At 33.7% G+C, this 19,517-nt stretch overlaps 1 long non-coding RNA gene across 1 annotated transcript; it reads left to right on the forward strand.

The window, feature by feature from the left end:
- Positions 1–203: 203 nt before the first annotated feature.
- Positions 204–8,012, forward strand: LOC143056742 (uncharacterized). The gene is made up of 3 exons (XR_012972489.1): positions 204–482; positions 2,134–2,213; positions 7,592–8,012. It is a non-coding gene; the product is annotated as an uncharacterized LOC143056742 (long non-coding RNA).
- The last annotated feature ends 11,505 nt before the right edge of the window (positions 8,013–19,517 follow it).

The raw sequence follows: 19,517 nt of genomic DNA on the forward strand, positions 1-19,517 counted from the left end.
ATTTATATCATGTTATAGTTAGAAGAAATATGTAAGTGGAGTAGAAAAGAGACATAAGATATGAATACAGTGAGATCCCTCGGGGTGTTCAACTTTAACACACCTGCGTATAAAAACAGAAATTGATGTAAATCTGGACACTCTTTTAATCTGGAAATCACCCAGGAGGATTATTGACTCAAAATAAAGACACGTAAGAAAAATTTATAAAAACTTTTTATTATTTAGTACATTATTTTCAAACAATAATGACCATCCGTTTGAAGAATGTGATACACAGGTTTCTATTTCTTGATGACATTTTTATAAGTAATGTGAAACTCCGTCACGGTAGATAATAGTCGCTGAATGAATAAAATGTTACAGTCGCCGTATAGATGGACAGTAGCGCACATCGCAATGATGAGGAATAATTTCACTTTTAATGTTATCTCACAACGCATTAAGGGATCCTTTAAAGATAGTCAATGAATTAAAATCAGGTAAGTGTGTCAATATATAAATACTTTGAATAACTTTTTTGAATTGAGAGTTGAATGTTTATTTTTTAGTTTAAACATATTTAATTTTAAGTGCTCAAGCTTAATGTGCGTACTATATTAAAGTTAAAAATAATATACAACGAAAGTTGACATACTTATCGGTAAGGAATTGCGTACCAAATTTTATGACTGTAATAACTCGTCTAATTATTCCGAAGTTATTTATTCAATTGCAAAAAGCTTCAGGCATAATAAAAACACTAATTGCAAACGATTTCTTAATCATTTTTGTATAGCAAACTGACATTATCGTAACGTTATGCGGCAATTTCAAATTTTTCTTCATAAAATAAATAATTACTTGAAATGATTATTTTATTCAAGAAATGAAAAAATACAGCATGCCTGTTGCATGTGCATTATATTACAATAAACGAACACGTGCCAACTTCATTAGTATATTATTACCAGATGATGTCTGTTTTTATCGCAAATAAAACAATGCGTCGTAATCATTATCATCTTGCAAATAAAGCGTCTACGTAACCCAAAAATCCCTGTCAAACATTGCACTCGGAATGTCTTTGGAATGTTGGTAGTAAAAGAGGGTAAACTTTGTAGGTGAAACAACTTTATTTTAAAACCCAATATACGAAGTCTATGCTGATAAAAGACTTATGGAGTATTAAAATATATATGTAAAACTTAACCAAAATATATCATATCAGTTAAGGTGTTAGTTAGCAAGATTTACTAAGACTTTTTGTCATAAAGATATGTCATATTTAATTTGGTCTTTGTGGTTCCAAAGCACAATTTTGAAATACTATAGAAACAGAAATATTGAATTTTACTTTCTGTTTACTGTAACCAACCGACCTTTTGTGAAATGCTACTAAATATCTTGAACTGATATAGTTTCTGATACCACATTTTAAAAATTCACTCATAAAAAAACGTTTTGATAGTAAGATTGAAATACACTGAAAACAATATCTCTTTATGTAAATTAATGACCCAACGAAAAGGATGACGAATCACTTTTACGGCACATGCGTTCTTATTGTACACAAAGCTATTGCTGGGCTCATCGGAGGTAACCTTCAGCGGGTACATAAGAACTCTAAAACTAGACTGTCAAGGAGCCTATATTTTAATACGAATTTTTCATTAGGTATATGCTTCCATTGCATTTTATGATATTTAGGTTGATTCCTTGCATAATTAATATAAGTGGAATAATAAAAATCTACGGAACATATTTAGAGTGGAGCAAAACTGTAAAAAGGCAACATAGCGTGAAAAGAGTTTTTATTTTTTATTTTCAAGCTATAACATAATATTCTTTTATGTGAGTTGTTGCGTTTACAATATTTCTTGTTATTCTACACCAAACTTATAATATGTGGCACGACATTTAAGATATTATGTTCTATAAGACAAATGAACATGAGAAGTAGTAAAGTTGCCTGACTGGAAGCCATTAACTAGGACGAGGCGACAAGCACCTGTGTGTTTGTAACATAATGTACTTTAAACGAAAGCATAAAGACAAAATTGTCTGAAACTTTTTCTATAGAAATCATTATTTAGTTTTTTATGATTTTGTCAGTCAGTTATCATTCATTTGTATGTTTTTTTTCGTTTTCAGAAACTGGAGGAAGACGCACAAATCTTAGTACCTTCAACTAAAAAATCTGACTTTGGCCTAAACACGTTACCTGTCCTGATGTAAGTTGAAATATTTAAAAACATATTAAGTTTATGTTAGTGGGGTGAAATTTCAATGATTTATGATCCATATAATGGTCGCTGTCAGTATTCTTAAATGCATGAAAATGAGATGCTTTTAACTGAGAAGGACATCTTTATATGCATTTTATTATTCATTCTTACAAAAGATGTTTTACGTAGACAGTACTATAGCATATATTTTATTGCACATAGTTGTATTAAGGTTGATGCATCGTTGATTTTAAGGTAATACGGAGACTGCGGACGATATGTGATTCAAGCCTATCTATCATTTTCTAAATGACACGACTATAGAGCATAGTATTAAGTCAAATCAAACTATCTGTAAACAGCCCTTTTTCAGGCACACAAACGAACGTCTATGCACTTGTATTTGTACATGATTACGCCCCAAGAACACAATGAAAAAAAAAAGATCCATACCTTAATCAAGGACTTTTAAAAAACGACAGCTCATGCTTGATAGAAATAATTATGGTCTTCAAATATTGCAGCTTTCTTCATGCCAAGAGTAAACTATGCGTTAAACGTCTATCAGTACACAGCCACGCGCAAAAGGTTCTTAAATTTAATATATCAGGATTTGTAAAACAATCAATTATTATTACTTTACTGTTCTAAAACGAATTGCAGATCGCTACAATGAATCCTGAAGACGGACCTTCTAAAACTTTCTAATTTGCATTTTGATCCAGTCTACTTTTCATTGGTTTCGAAGTTATCTCATGACGCTATCATGATTTTGGTATCCATTATGGAATACATGTGAAACAGGTGATCGCGGATTTGGTCCACTTGTCTCAGTCATAATCCCGTCCTCCACTTTAATGACTACTTCTCATCACAAAAGGTTTACTTCTATGCAATATGGTTGCCACTAGACACAAATAGGAATTCCTTACCCTCATAGGAATACAAGTTCATCCCAGGAATTTCTTACCCTCATAGGAATACAAGTTCATCCCCGGTTGAGGCCGAGGACCGTGTAGCTCAAGCACCTAAGATCACCCCCAGGTTTTGGTGGGGTTCGTGTTTCTTAGTCTTTAGTTTTCTATACTGTACTATTGTTTGTCTGTTAGTCTTTTTATTTTTAGCCATGGCGTTGTCAGTTTATTTTCGATTTATGACTTTGACTGTCCCTCTGGTATCTTTCGTCCCTCTTTTCCCTCTGGTATCTTTCGTCCCTCTTTTACAGACTCTTTTGTATCGTTTCATCGTGTTGTCTGATTTTAATCGACTTCTGGCTTTTTGTTGTCATCTTGATATTTCCCCCCTAAGTGTTGGTTAATACAATATGTGTTTTTAGTGTTTCCTTTGTATTTTCAAAGATTATTTGAATTGACTGAACTTTTGGTTAGGAATTACAGATGGGTTTATGTAAAGTATAGAAATATTTTGTACATACCTATATTGTACAGGCATGTTAGTGACATGTTTGTATTTTATCAGTTTATCAATGTTTCGGTAAATAATACCTCTTTTCTTTAAAACGTTGTAATATATAATATATATAGTCAATTCTCATCTCAAATAGATGTAGACATTTTTACGGAACTTAGGTTCCAACTCCCTCATTCAAAGCTGAACTTAGAAAGATTTCGATTCTCATTTTATGTCCCTTTTAACAATGTGGCTCCTCGCGTATTAAGGTATTTGTCAATTCCTAGCTTTCAATTATTTGGATTGTGGGCGTTCCTAATGAAAGTTAATCCGGACGCATCTTATTCATATAGATCTATTGTGTGACCTTTAACGTAGATTCATACATATTTTAGACATAAAACAACACATATTTATGAATACATAAATCAGACTGAAATACAAAACGATACTTTAGCACATGTAGCTTATAAAAAAGATCACGAAGTTGAACTGGAATATAAAATAATAAAGTAATTGGTCAAGCACTTGTTTAGTAATCATAAAACGTCTGTACGATAATACTGATCAGAAAGCAAAGTTAGATTGCCAAAGAAGAGCAGAAATAAACAACTTGAAATTTAAAATCGTCATTATATATTGTCATAAAAGGCATGTAACTCTGCATGTTTAGTGATAGGGTCAAACATGAATACATTGTACGGTGGTTATAGTAAAATGGATAATTGGATGAAATTTTGATAGCCTTAGAAATAATGATAAAATAACAGTAGAATCAGTAATTTTAATTCTTTATGTGTCTCAAGCATGCTTTAATTTTAGCTTTGGCATAGTTTGTTATTCGGTAAAGTTGTTGTCATTTAAAAAAACATTAAATGACGTATGAAGCTGAAATTGATAGAATAACTCTGAAAATTTGATCATGCATACAGATCGTAGCTCTAACCGTCGTCTCTTGTGGGGAGTTGTCTCATTGGCAATCATACCACATCTTCTTTTTTTTATATTGTACGCAATCATCACATAATTTGGTTACATATTTCCATAGGCTGATATTGAAATGCTGCATATAGAATATATAGAGACAGTGTTTGTTTATAAAAAAAACTGTGAATATTCACGGTCTTACAGTGTGTCGATACCTATATTTTGGAATGGTGGAAGATCATGTGTGTTTTAGACTGCTATTGACTCTTTACTCTTGGTCCAGTAGATGTATATACTAGTTTCAAGATACATGATTTTTTTTTAATGGTTGTAATTTGCTTAGGGTTAGCTTTCGGTAACTTTAAGTATACCCTCAGATCTGTTCTTTGTGTTTTAGTTGTTTTTGTGCTTTGTATCGAACTGATGAGTTAACAGATTTCATAGTGTTGTTATGTTGCACCACTGTCCCAGTTTATGGGTTGGGTTGGTGCCACTACCATGTTAAACTCCGCCACTTCCTTTATGTGCCCAGTTTATGGGTTGGGTTGGTGCCACTGACATGTTAAACTCCGCCACTTCCTTTATGTGCCCAGTTTATGGGTTGGGTTGGTGCCACTACCATGTTAAACTCCGCCACTTCCTTTATGTGCCCAGTTTATGGGTTGGGTTGGTGCCACTACCATGTTAAACTCCGCCACTTCCTTTATGTGCCCAGTTTATGGGTTGGGTTGGTGCCACTACCATGTTAAACTCCGCCACTTCCTTTATGTGCCCAGTTTATGGGTTGGGTTGGTGCCACTACCATGTTAAACTCCGCCACTTCCTTTATGTGCCCAGTTTATGGGTTGGGTTGGTGCCACTACCATGTTAAACTCCGCCACTTCCTTTATGTACCCAGTTTATGGATTGGGTTGGTGCCACTACCATGTTAAACTCCGCCACTTCCTTTATGTGCCCAGTTTATGGGTTGGGTTGGTGCCACTACCATGTTAAACTCCGCCACTTCCTTTATGTGCCCAGTTTATGGGTTGGGTTGGTGCCACTACCATGTTAAACTCCGCCACTTCCTTTATGTGCCCAGTTTATGGGTTGGGTTGGTGCCACTACCATGTTAAACTCCGCCACTTCCTTTATGTGCCCAGTTTATGGGTTGGGTTGGTGCCACTACCATGTTAAACTCCGCCACTTCCTTTATGTGCCCAGTTTATGGGTTGGGTTGGTGCCACTACCATGTTAAACTCCGCCACTTCCTTTATGTGCCCAGTTTATGGATTGGGTTGGTGCCACTACCATGTTAAACTCCGCCACTTCCTTTATGTGCCCAGTTTATGGGTTGGGTTGGTGCCACTACCATGTTAAACTCCGCCACTTCCTTTATGTGCCCAGTTTATGGGTTGGGTTGGTGCCACTACCATGTTAAACTCCGCCACTTCCTTTATGTGCCCAGTTTATGGGTTTGGTTGGTGCCACTACCATGTTAAACTCCGCCACTTCCTTTATGTGCCCAGTTTATGGGTTGGGTTGGTGCCACTACCATGTTAAACTCCGCCACTTCCTTTATGTGCCCAGTTTATGAGTTGGGTTGGTGCCACTACCATGTTAAACTCCGCCACTTCCTTTATGTGCCCAGTTTATGGGTTGGGTTGGTGCCACTACCATGTTAAACTCCGCCACTTCCTTTATGTGCCCAGTTTATGGGTTGGGTTGGTGCCACTACCTTGTTAAACTCCGCCACTTCCTTTATGTGCCCAGTTTATGGGTTGGGTTGGTGCCACTACCGTGTTAAACTCCGCCACTTCCTTTATGTGCCCAGTTTATGAGTTGGGTTGGTGCCACTACCATGTTAAACTCCGCCACTTCCTTTATGTGCCCAGTTTATGGGTTGGGTTGGTGCCACTACCATGTTAAACTCCGCCACTTCCTTTATGTGCCCAGTTTATGGGTTGGGTTGGTGCCACTACCATGTTAAACTCCGCCACTTCCTTTATGTGCCCAGTTTATGGGTTGGGTTGGTGCCACTACCATGTTAAACTCCGCCACTTCCTTTATGTGCCCAGTTTATGGGTTGGGTTGGTGCCACTGACATGTTAAACTCCGCCACTTCCTTTATGTGCCCAGTTTATGGGTTGGGTTGGTGCCACTACCATGTTAAACTCCGCCACTTCCTTTATGTGCCCAGTTTATGGGTTGGGTTGGTGCCACTAACATGTTAAACTCCGCCACTTCCTTTATGTGCCCAGTTTATGGGTTGGGTTGGTGCCACTACCATGTTAAACTCCGTCACTTCCTTTATGTGCCCAGTTTATGGGTTTGGTTGGTGCCACTACCATGTTAAACTCCGCCACTTCCTTTATGTGCCCAGTTTATGGGTTGGGTTGGTGCCACTACCATGTTAAACTCCGCCACTTCCTTTATGTGCCCAGTTTATGGGTTGGGTTGGTGCCACTACCATGTTAAACTCCGCCACTTCCTTTATGTGCCCAGTTTATGGGTTGGGTTGGTGCCACTACCATGTTAAACTCCGCCACTTCCTTTATGTGCCCAGTTTATGGGTTGGGTTGGTGCCACTACCATGTTAAACTCCGCCACTTCCTTTATGTGCCCAGTTTATGGGTTGGGTTGGTGCCACTACCATGTTAAACTCCGCCACTTCCGTCATGTGCCCAGTTTATGGGTTGGGTTGGTGCCACTGCCATACTAAACTCCGCCACTTCCTTTATGTGTCCATCCCAAGCCAGGATCGTTTAATGCTGAATGTTTTCCTTGTATTCGTCAGGTTGTTAGTTTTTCTCGTTTTACATTTTTCATTTCGGCGCTTTTTGCAGCTATGATTAAGCATGTTTTTTTTTTTTACTGTACGGTCACCTATAATTGCCAATTTCCACTTGATTTGGTCTTCGATGGAGGGTTGTCTTATTGGCAATCATATCACATCTTATTTTTATATGAACAGTAACTATGAAATAATTTCTCTCAACGGTTAATTTAATATCTTTAAATAATGTATAATTCTTCCTTTTATCCGTGTGTATCATCTTTCTATCTAGACAAATGCCAGAGTTGAGGATGGAAGCACATGTTGGAATGTTAAGAAACCATTAACGCCATGCAATATTTAACAGAACGGATCTTAGATAATACGAAGATGTGTGATTTATCTAACATGCAGTTTTAAATGTCGACTACACATTCCAATGTTTGATTTAACTATCAATTAAATTCAGGGGGAGATAATTCTAATCCAAGCTTAAATTATGTGATTTCAAACATGCGAGAAGAAATGTCGATCCACTGCACTGTTTATGCGACAGCTATATTTCATAGTGCAAAATATGTTTCTAAACCGTTACAAAATCACAGTTTGACGCGTTTTCTATAGAATCATTTTTTCCCTAAATGACATTACACTATTTGCGTCATTTACCCGATGCAGCAATATTTTTATTGCAAAAAAAAAAAAAAAAGAAAGCTATCCTCTCAAAACCACTCTTAAAGAAGGTACAGATAAAAAAAAATACAACGCATCTCTATGTTCTCTGGTGTTATTAAGTCTGGGGCAACTGATGAAAAAGGGAAAACAATAGTGCAACTCTATACAAAAAATACGTTTTATACACCCTTGACTACAAAACTTTGAGGCTACTTTCAACCAAAAAGTAGACGCCAAACGAGATAATGAATGCACTTTTAATTACACGTGTAACCTCGACAGAATGCAGATACCTGCATGTGCATTGTGTAATATTATATATCATATGGTATAATGAGATATAAACATCAGAATCTATAACAAAAATATGAACATCTGATTATAATATTCCGAATATTGTCCTGTCGGGGCCCTACCCAGAAAAGGTGAATTGTTTTACCAATCAATCTGACCCTTTGCTAAAGAGATTATTAATGGTTTCAATTATTTCTTCTGTGAATCCAATCACGTACATGCATATTCTATCTTATTTAGTCCAGATTGTATACATTGACTTACATGTATCATTTGTAGTTATATTATACGAGAGTCTACATATGGTATATACAAAAGTCATAAAATGAGAAGCTTGCTGGCCTCGTATCTTATGACTTGTAATTAATATCTGTAGCTACAGGGTCACAAACAAATATAATTTCTCATTTCTCTTTGTCAAATGGTTTTCTGCCTGAAGCCTATTTTCTTTAAATTTTGCACGAGGTGCGACGATTGATGCTACAGTAAGATACGAGAGAAGGTGAAAAGTGTATTTTGTAATACATGTTTTATCAATCAGATATTTCCCCTTAAACCGGAAAATTTTAAACAAATAAATCATATGCTTTGTAAAGTTGTGAAAACGCAAATTGTAAGCTTGTCCTATTTGGATCGGAAACATGCAAGAATACACCTCGATTCCGCATAAATATATAAAAACAGTGTCGTGCTAAAGTGGAGCCCAATAAGAATATGAAACTTTCGTGAGGTAAATGCATTTTTCTCGAACAAGTAATATTTCATATTAATATAGATGGTATCGCATTTTTCTTGTTGGTTTTCTCTTATTTTCAGGATACGCCTTGCAAATTTTGTATTAAAATTACAGACAGATACTTACAGGTCATTGTTCTAAATGCAACTACTGAAAACTACGAAATTCGAAGACATTATTTTTATAAATTTTGCAAAATCTGATCCCTTAATAAATTTAAATTTGAAACTCGCATGTCAATACGACAAAATGTATGTCAACGTTACTATTTAGCTTGTAGCCATTCTACTCGCCATCTGGTCAGGTAACAGTCCAACATGTCAGTTGGTCCGCACGTCAGGACGAACATAAATGTCATCTATAACACATATCTTATGTGTAAATGTATCACAAACAATTTACAATGCATAAAATGCTCGTTAATTTACGGTACAAAGTTGTTATTAATTTTTACGTTTGTTGTGTACCAATGGGCTTTCAAGACTAAATTAATTGTTTAATTTACGTGTTTGTTCGCAGTCTTGCTTCATAAGGTCAATGATGTAAGTTGGTGCTGGTCAAAACTATCAATATGTTCCCGTCTGTGTATTTTTTATTTTTTATTTGTTAGAAAACGGGAACTTTAACATAGTCCCGATCCATTTATAGGCTGTGTAAATTGTAGAATGAGAATACGGTAACCTGTTATTGTTTATATCCCCATCTTGGCCTTCGTGTCGGACGCCTCACTGGCATACTTTTCATACAACATCTCTTAATTGTATTCTATTTGTGACAATTTTCCACAAGATTTTTGTCTAAACTGTTTCTATGTTTTAATTTATATATAGTATGTTAATAAAAATCAGCGAGAGTCCTTGCATCTTTCCTTGGTGTCGCGTTAGTCTACTACTATTCAAGAAGAAAATGGCATGGTTTCATATCAAACAAACATAAAAATACATCTCTAAACAAAATGTGAAATTTTTTACATTTTTAAGCAAAGAGCCAGAAAAAAGTCTATTTTAAAATACCCATTGGTGATGTTAAATAAAAACACCATTAACTAGAAAATCGATCACGTGACACGTTTAAAAGCAAAATATAAAACTTACTGCAAACAAATCATATTTATAAATTTGTTTATACAAACTTTAACTAGACTTTATAAATCTTTAATTTATATACTTCATAATTTTATTTATATTATGTACATTTAAGTTAAATACACACTTCTAACCCCGGCGTAGTAGTAATTTAAGACCGTTCAGGATTTGGGAGACCCTCCGGTTAATTCATCAACGACTTAGGTATGTACGTTTATCCGTGTGATGTGACCATCTATGCATTAATCATATGTTTGTAAACAAAATTTATATACTTCATTTCGTTTTTATTCAAATACACGAAGCATACCTTGATTCATAAACACAGAAGTTGAATAGACAGGTAATTTTATTATCATTTATATATCTATTATATATTTAGGCTTTCACTAGTTATGAGGAAATACATATTAATGCTGTAAACATTTAGTTTAACTTACAATTTAATTTTATAAATATGTAACTAAACACTGTTGTCATATAAAATCTTTCAAAATTGATGTGTAATTCACTCTAAGAGGTTTCTTCCCTTGTTACAAAGATGTTCTCCACGACAAAATATCGACGTGCTACTTATCTTATCTTTCTAAGGAACGAATTAGAATAGAACATTTCAAGCACATTGAATGTTAACCTTTTAATCTATTCTTGTATCTAATTTATAGGCACTTCATAGATACTTCTTGTTTTTTTTCATGAAGTGTATTGTTATCCAAAAGTTGGAAAAGAACATGTACCAGTGTAGTGCTGGTCATTTATTAACCAGTTCAGTTACCTACAAAAATCTTCCAGATAAAAAACAACCTACGAATCTCCTCATGATGAAACACTAGGCTAAAGTCAATGACATCACCTTCAAATAAAGGTCTTTTAAATAAATTAGATGCTTCACCTAATTTTTGTTTTCACCTTGATGTGGATTAAGTAAAGAAGAGAAGAAAACTCTTCATTTTTTTCGGCTAAGGTGTTCAAGTATATAAGAAAGTTGCACTTCTGACGGGACGTTTTTTAACTACTAATGTAGGTCCTTTATGTTAAGATGAAACGTCATAACTTCCCATCTTGTTGACATTTAAATAAGACAGTACTATTGTTTTTGTTTATGACACGTGACAGAATGACAACTTATCTTATTTATTTCAGTGAAGGTTAATGTATGATCCATAAACCCCCTTCATGTTTTTTTTTATTTACTAAAACAAACACTATCTTCTTGAAGCACGAAATGTACATTCTCAATGGTAACGACCATTTCTGAGGATAGATATGAGAAAATAAACGCGCAATTATGGCAAGCCGTTCTCGTCAAAACTATGTTTAAACCATTTTTCGAAAAATTTACACACTGAGAATTACAACAAAGCACACTGAGATTTAAAATCTTCAAAACGCACACTGAGAATTGAAAATTACACACTGAGAATTGAAAATTACACACTGAGAATTAAAAATTACACACTGAGATTTCATAAAGACGCACTGAGATTACAAAAATGAAAAACGCACACTGAGAATTGAAAATTACACACTGAGAATTGAAAATTACACACTGAGATTTCAAAAAGACACACTGAGAATAAATTAACTGAAAACACACACTGAGAATTTAAAATTACACACTGAGAATTCAAAATTACACACTGAGATTTGTGCGCACTTTTTATGCGCACATATCTAATTAGCATACTTAATCTGAATCTATTACAAGCTTAAAACAACAAGGGGACACAACTCGTTGGTCCTTTGATTTGGTTCCAAATTATTAATAAAATAACTTTAGAAATACAAGAACAAGAAAAATACCCACTTACTCTTATTACAAAATATAACCAAATGGTGAAAAACTTTATTAAAATTATAAGAAAACATTGGAACAATCTGCAAAAGAATGCAGTGAAATTTTTTCCCAACTGTCTATTATAGCATATAAACGTAACAAAAATATACAAGATTAACTAGCGAAAACAGGGAAACAGTTGGAAGACTTTTAATAAGGGACCCACGGTTTTAAGTAAAAAAAATCATCCCGATACACTATTAGTAATGATCTGAATTATAGGCAATAAACTTATGAATATGAGCGATGTTAATTCTTGAAATTTATTACGAATGTTGGTTGAAGGAATCGCATTTCATTATAATGACAAGAGTTCTTGAGATCAAGATATTAATCTGTTGAATTATTCATCTCATGAATATTCATTAGTAATTTGCATGTTAATCTGAGTGTGTATTTTGAAATCTCAGTGTGTAATTAACAATTCTCAGTGTGTGTTTTTCAATTTATTTCATCTCAGTGTGTCTTTTTAAAATCTCAGTGTGTAATTTTCAATTCTCAGTGTGCGTTTTTGATTTTTGTAATCTCAGTGCGTCTTTATGAAATCTCAGTGTGTAATTTTTAATTCTCAGTGTGTAATTTTCAATTCTCAGTGTGTAATTTTCAATTCTTAGTGTGCGTTTTGAAGTTTTTAAATCTCAGTGTGCTTTGTTGTAATTCTCAGTGTGTATATTTTTCGAAAAATGGTTTAAACATAGTTTTGACGAGAACGGCTTGCCATACGCAATCGTACGATAAAAATGAAAGTACTCTCAGTGTACTTACGTTGTCATAGTATACATGCACCAACACACGAAACTTGAAAGTTTGCAAACGTACACGTTGCAGACTTAAATTCACTAATTTTGTTTAAAACCATATTGCTTATTTTGAAATTGAATTTAAATCAGAGCGATAAAAATAAATATATATATATATATATATATATGTATTTATGACATTTACACTAAAGTTTTGAACATTATTTTCTTCTTGCACGAATTCTACGCCATTAATCAATCAAATAAAGTCATTTAATTTCTATTAGAAAAATAAGTTAGAAAAGAAAATAGACGTGCTGTACGACAGTGGTATAGGTATATGGTCAGTATTACTTCAGCCATCTGGCAACACAACTCATTTTGAGGAGTCATACGTTTGGTTGTTTGGGATTCATAAATACGCGACCACGTCCGGTAGGAACGGGTAGGTTCATTTCATATAGGCCCATGATACTGAAAAACGAGTTGGATGACCGAGTTTCGGAGCAAGATCTGCTTCCAGAGCACCTTAGCTCAGCCCCATGTATTGCTCAGTCTTTATGTTATGTTTTTGTACTATTGGTTATTTTTGATAGTTTTTCGTGTTTTTGCCATGGAATTGTGAGTTTGTTTTCAACTTGGTGAGTTTTAGTATTCATTTGGTATCTTTCGCCTGAATATTCCTTTGGTATTTTTTGCCTCTCTTTTTCTACACGAAAAACGACAATTAAAACACTGAAGAACTTTGAAATATGAATGAACGTGTTCGGGAAAGAGAAGAGCTATAAATATTCTATTCAGATTTCTCTATGAATGTGTCATCTATAGTAAAAAGATTCGGGACATAGGTTTCTGGTATCGCTTTTTATCCTGTTGTTGAAATTTTGTAAAATCATTATACAGAAAGTGCACAATAAGAAACATGACGCAACAGAGGTACTGTAACATTAGCATTCATCTGAACTTTTATTTTTTCATGTTGTAGGGATTAATACAGAAATCACTTTGTCAAAAGAAGAAAAATGATCCCATGTTTTATAATGCCACATAAAGGTGTTTAATAATGTTTTTACACACGTGAATTCATAATTATAACCTATTGTACCTGTTTTTCTTTACAATTGTGTATTTTATTTAAAAAAAAAATGGATGATGGCAGAAATAGATACACTATTTCTAAATAAACAAGGTATTTAACTATGTAAGATGTTATTTTCTGCAGCCACTTTCTTCTACAAAGCTTTTATTTATTCTAATAGAATCTTTTTAGTATGGCGTTTTCATACACTTTTCAGTTTTTCTGTTATAAATAAAAACTACATTCTAACTAATGTTTGTGTTGTCGCCGTCTCATTGGCGTTTATAACTCACATTTATTTGTTCGCAATAGTGCGCTCGCCTTGAATAAGTGAATCGTAGGTTCAATCCTCTGTATATGTCAACGACACATCTGATCTTTGAAATTATTTTTGTACCATCATCTGGTGAACGATATGGAAAACGTCTCATAAATATTGCCCTTCTTAAGAAAGATTGTGCTTGAACTTAAGAGGGAATGTTACGGAAATCTATAATTTTTAGAGGAGAAATCTATGTTCTAGTTCTTTTCGCCATATACAACTCTATTGTGTTTAGAAAGAGGGGACTGATTCTGAAAATTCTACAAATGTTATATTTTGTGTTTTTCTTTCTTTCTTTTTCATCTGTTTTATTATGACCTTTTATTTACTTATATTATTTAAAAATTTTAAATGTTTAGTAAACTATTGATTACATATATGTATCGTGATAAATATAAATACTGCATCAAACATATGTGTAATTGATATCTATGAAATTAATTTATATATCTGTTTTATTGGTGTTGTCACCGGTTAGATGGACAAGCTAGACAAATAAAATGTGTACATTTGACAAATTTGCCATGTTTAGACATGTCAGGGTGTTAGGAATCTGGACAAATGAACGGTTATGTGTTCTAGTTAATTTTATTAAAGACTCACATAACTGTCTAGATATGATGTACAACAAGAGGCCAGCGTTTGCCTCCAGGGTCTGCCAGTAACATCTACTATATATAGTATCTCATCTCAATTCATCAGTAGTCAATGTCGATTTTTATCTGGACACAAGTGGACATTAGAAAATTGTATAACATTTAGTGTCAAATAATGATTCTGGATAGAGGTAAGAAAAATATAATACATATTTAGTAAATAAGTTGTAAGTTAACTTTTTCGAAATGTTATAAACATCTTAACTGTTTTCATTATATTTAATGCTTCTGAAATTACACTTTAAAGCATAATGTGATTTATCACTGACTTTAAAAGACACAACTGAATTTAATATAGAGAAGGAAAAAAACGATAGGAAAATACAAATTTACAGCAATGAAATATGAATGTTCTCTTACTCTTTTGCACTCAGACTAAGATAACGAAATATAATTATAGCTATCATACCAAAGGACAAGTCAAATAAATTGTTGTTTATAGCCGTAAAACTACCCGTCTTCAATAAATATTTAAATTGTTATTTTTACCAAGATGATAGGCGGTTTATAATTTATTTGAATATATCAAGTGGCAGTAATAAAACACTCCATTGTACCGTCGGTAAAGTGTTCATTTTCTTATGAGTGTGTTAACTCGGTCCCATAATAGTGATATGCTGATTTAACATGTTAACCGTAGATAAGTACCCCTTTCTCAAGGGCCATTATAAAATTGTCATAAATGAAAAATTGTTTAAGATAAACTGATAAATAATAATGGGCATATCAGTCTTTTTAATATCGAAAGAAAATCGGATACACTGAATGTTTTTATTTCCATCTAAATATGAAATTACAAAAACTTTAAAATACTAATGAATTAAACGATAAATATGAATTGTTGTGACTGTTTAATAAGTGCAAAGTTGTCTTGCAACATGCAGAAAATCAAAAATTTAACACGAGATTGTTTGGAAGCAACATGTTCCGTAGCATGTAACAGAAAAGTTTATTTGTTACTAGGCTGTAAATCTCAAAAATAGAATTCTCTGATATCAAATGAAAGTTTCTAAATTTGGATTCATCGCAGTTTAAAACGTTAAACATTGTTATAAAAGACTTTGAACCAAATGTATTTTCTGATGTTTCTGAACAACGTATAATGACTCTAGTAGTACTACTTTCGAAAATGTTTTTACTCTAAAAAAAAATTTGGACATTTAACTTCGGATTACCTTTGAATTTGCCTCCTATCATATACTGGAAAAATAATATTCAAATTTTGTAATATATCTACCAACGCTACAACGCGCAATTCCTCGTCTTGTTCTACATCAATAATTTTATTGTTAATGAAATCCAAACCATCCCTTTAAGGTATTTTGATGATATATGTTACAGTCTCTAAACATAGTTGCCGATCGCAAACTGGAGATGTTGAGAGGTTCAGTGCAGGAAAATGATCCGTATTTTTTATATAGTTTTTGCAATGGCATACATGTATGTCACTCATCATTAAATATTTTATTTAAAGGCATTTAAAATAGGTTAATACAAATTCTAGATTGCAATGCGGATACAAACGTAAAATTATGTACTCTTAGTAATTGATACATTAACAACAGTTGGTAGTGAGGGTTTCATTTTTACAAAATCTATAGATTGGTAACACCCTAATGGTATTAACGTATTAATGCACTAGAAATGCAAATTTTTTAAACTTTCAAATGGAATAAAAGTAAACGTGAAACGTTTTGTTTAGTAAAAGCAGTTAAAAAAAATAGGGAAGCTATTGAGGGGTACATGCAAACAAACTTATCAATAGAAATGATTTCTGTGTTGGCTTCAGAACAATTGTTTCATTATCGACTGTAAACGAAGCAAGTTCATGTACGTTAATCATAGCAGCATATAATATACATGATATACTAGTATAAACAATAATCAACATATTTATTAATTAATAAATTACTTACTTCGAATCTAGAATATTGACGAAAAGAATACATATTATTTACAAACCAATACTACTATGATGATATGTTATTTCATAGATTATTTTTAAAACAACAATTATTATAACCATTTGTGTTGCACACAACGTTAAATATTGTAAATACACCATTTAAAGGCAATATACGATGTAACGACTTCTATATTCATTGAGTTAATGTTGTGTAGCATTGTAGACACAATAACATTTAAGATTCATTGTGTACCTAGTATGACCCAGTCCTAAACGACAAGGAACGACGGTGCCAGGAGTGAACCCATGTTTTGGAAGATGTTATTCATAAATAATAACAGAAGGTGTAGGGGGGTATACGCCAACAAGACAGTAACACAACGTCAATACAAGTAAGCAAGCGACACCAAGAGGTCAACATAGTCCTTAACAATAGAAAGGTATGTATAGAATATGACATGTTGACTTTTATCTCATTCTTTATTTCAGGAACACTTCAGAATCATTGAACATTGCATTTTAGCATTTTTAGAAAATTAGAGCCTAATAGACACAGAATTGAACTCAGGGGAAGACATTCTGGCTCCATGTGTAACTTATCATGAGACAGTGTGTCCTCCCTTGAGTAGCATTCAAATTGCATCATGGAGGTAAACTCGCAGACGACAACAGTTAATGGAAACGCCAGACGAACAGGTACCTGCCACAAAATATAGAAATATTTTGGATGAACGTTGAAAAAAGAACATAATTATGGTAAGTAACAGAAAAATAAATCATAGCATTTAGAAGAAGATCCCGGATGAAAGATATAACACGTGATTGACAACGATAAAGCACAAGATTAGCAAAGGCATCTGCTCTCAGGAAGAGCATACTGTCTGCGTGATTGCAATGTACATGAGACAGTGTGTCCTCCCTAAGATTCAGTTTAATGCCGATTACATCACTCACGAAAAACGTATGCATAGTTCAAAAGACCAATTATTGTACATCAGCTGGTATCGTTTACAGCAAAGATCAACCGTTTGATATTCATGGCAGAACCATATTGTGACTTCAAACATAGCAACACACATAAACTTTTAAATTAGTCGAAAGGGCCACTACAGACCGATATTCAAAACACAGATTTGAAAAAGACATGGTTTGGTTCTATGGGTAATATGCTGAAATGACATTTGTTGCAGCAATTTTTCTCTCGTTAAATATTTTCAAATAAAAAATACAATAGTATTTAAATAGTTTCACTATATTCTTGTTGTTCTTTTTGATTAATTAACATTTATGGCAAAAATATAGGTTTTCTGTATTTATTTTACAAATTTTTTATGGGGTCCCTTATATGTTGTGTTTTATGTACTATTATTAGACTGTTTGTCTTTTTCTTTGTTGGCCATTCTTTTATCAGGTTTTTTTTTTCGATCTATGAGTTTGACTGTCCCTCAGGTATCTTTAGCCCCTTTTAAATTTGTATAGCTTGATGTTCGGTGTGACCCAAGGCTCCTGGTTTATTGCCGTATTTGATCTATACTTTTTATACATTGTGATTTAGAAGGTGAAGGTGAATTGTCGTATTGGCATGTTATATCTTCTTATTTATATTCGTCACAAATGTTTTTAATTTTTTTGCATTCACATTTGACTCGTTCAGTCGTTGAACTATAAAATCGACGTTCTTAAATTGTCTTCCTACCGTGCAAGGGCTGTATCATCACAAATTGTCTTAAATTCATCAAATCTCCAGATACCTATCTATAAACTTTCCTAAAAATCAAATATGTTGTTGATTTATATAGTGTCGATTTAATGTCGTAAGATAATCATATGATATCATAATGGCGCTTTTATGTTTAACCCTGCAACGTTCAGAATGTGTCGGTCTCTAGTCAGGAACTTTGCTTTTTTGTTTGTTTCTGTTATTTTTATTCGTTTATAATTGCTTAACAGTTTGTTCTTGTGTTTTTCTGATGTATGACTGTCCCAGATTAGGCGGAGGGATTTTTATCATGATCGAAGGCCGTACGGTGACCTATGGTTAATTTTTATGTCATTTAGTCTCTGGTGGAGAGTTGTCTTATTGGTAATTGTACCACATCTTCTTATTTTTATATATGGTCAACAAACAATGATGCATCAATCAATCTGTTACCTAGTTGGTAACATGTTGTTCTGGTGAAATGTATTCGATTTTGCAATCTTCTCTTCAAAACAACCGTTTATAGTCATCTAGGTCAAATCAAGGAAATTTAGACATGATCCGATTCAGCACTGTAACTTATTCTTTAAACATTGCTTTTACTTGTATAAGTATTGATATTCTTGTACGTATATTTAAACCACATTTAATTTTGTTTTTACACATGTACGCACATTATCGGTATTGCAATCTGTTGATACATGTACCTATATTATGGAATGCTCAATGTAATTTTTTGCTGTTATGGATGTGTAAATACCCTTGCACGTCCGGTCTTTTTATGCCCCACCTACGATAGTAGAGGGGCATTATGTTTTCTGGTCTGTGCGTCCGTTCGTCCGTCTGTCCGTCCGTATGTCGATCCGTCCGTTCGTTCGTCCGTCTGTCCCGCTTCAGGTTAAAGTTTTTGGTCAAGATAGTTTTTGATGAAGTTGAAGTCCAATCGACTTCAAACTTAGTATACATGTTCCCTATGAGATGATCTTTTTAATTTTAATGCCAAATTAGAGGGTTTACCCAAATTTCACGGTCCACTGAACATAGAAAATACTAGTGCGAGTGGAGCATTCGTGTACTGGGGACACATTCTTGATGGTAGATGTTTTTATGCTTTGTATCGATCCTCGTATCGATCTGATAAGTTAAACCTTTTCAACTGATTTAAAGTTTGCTCTTAAGCCACAAACATA

Source organism: Mytilus galloprovincialis, chromosome 13 (assembly GCF_965363235.1).
Source record: "Mytilus galloprovincialis chromosome 13, xbMytGall1.hap1.1, whole genome shotgun sequence".
NCBI classification, from domain to species: Eukaryota; Metazoa; Mollusca; class Bivalvia; order Mytilida; family Mytilidae; genus Mytilus; species Mytilus galloprovincialis.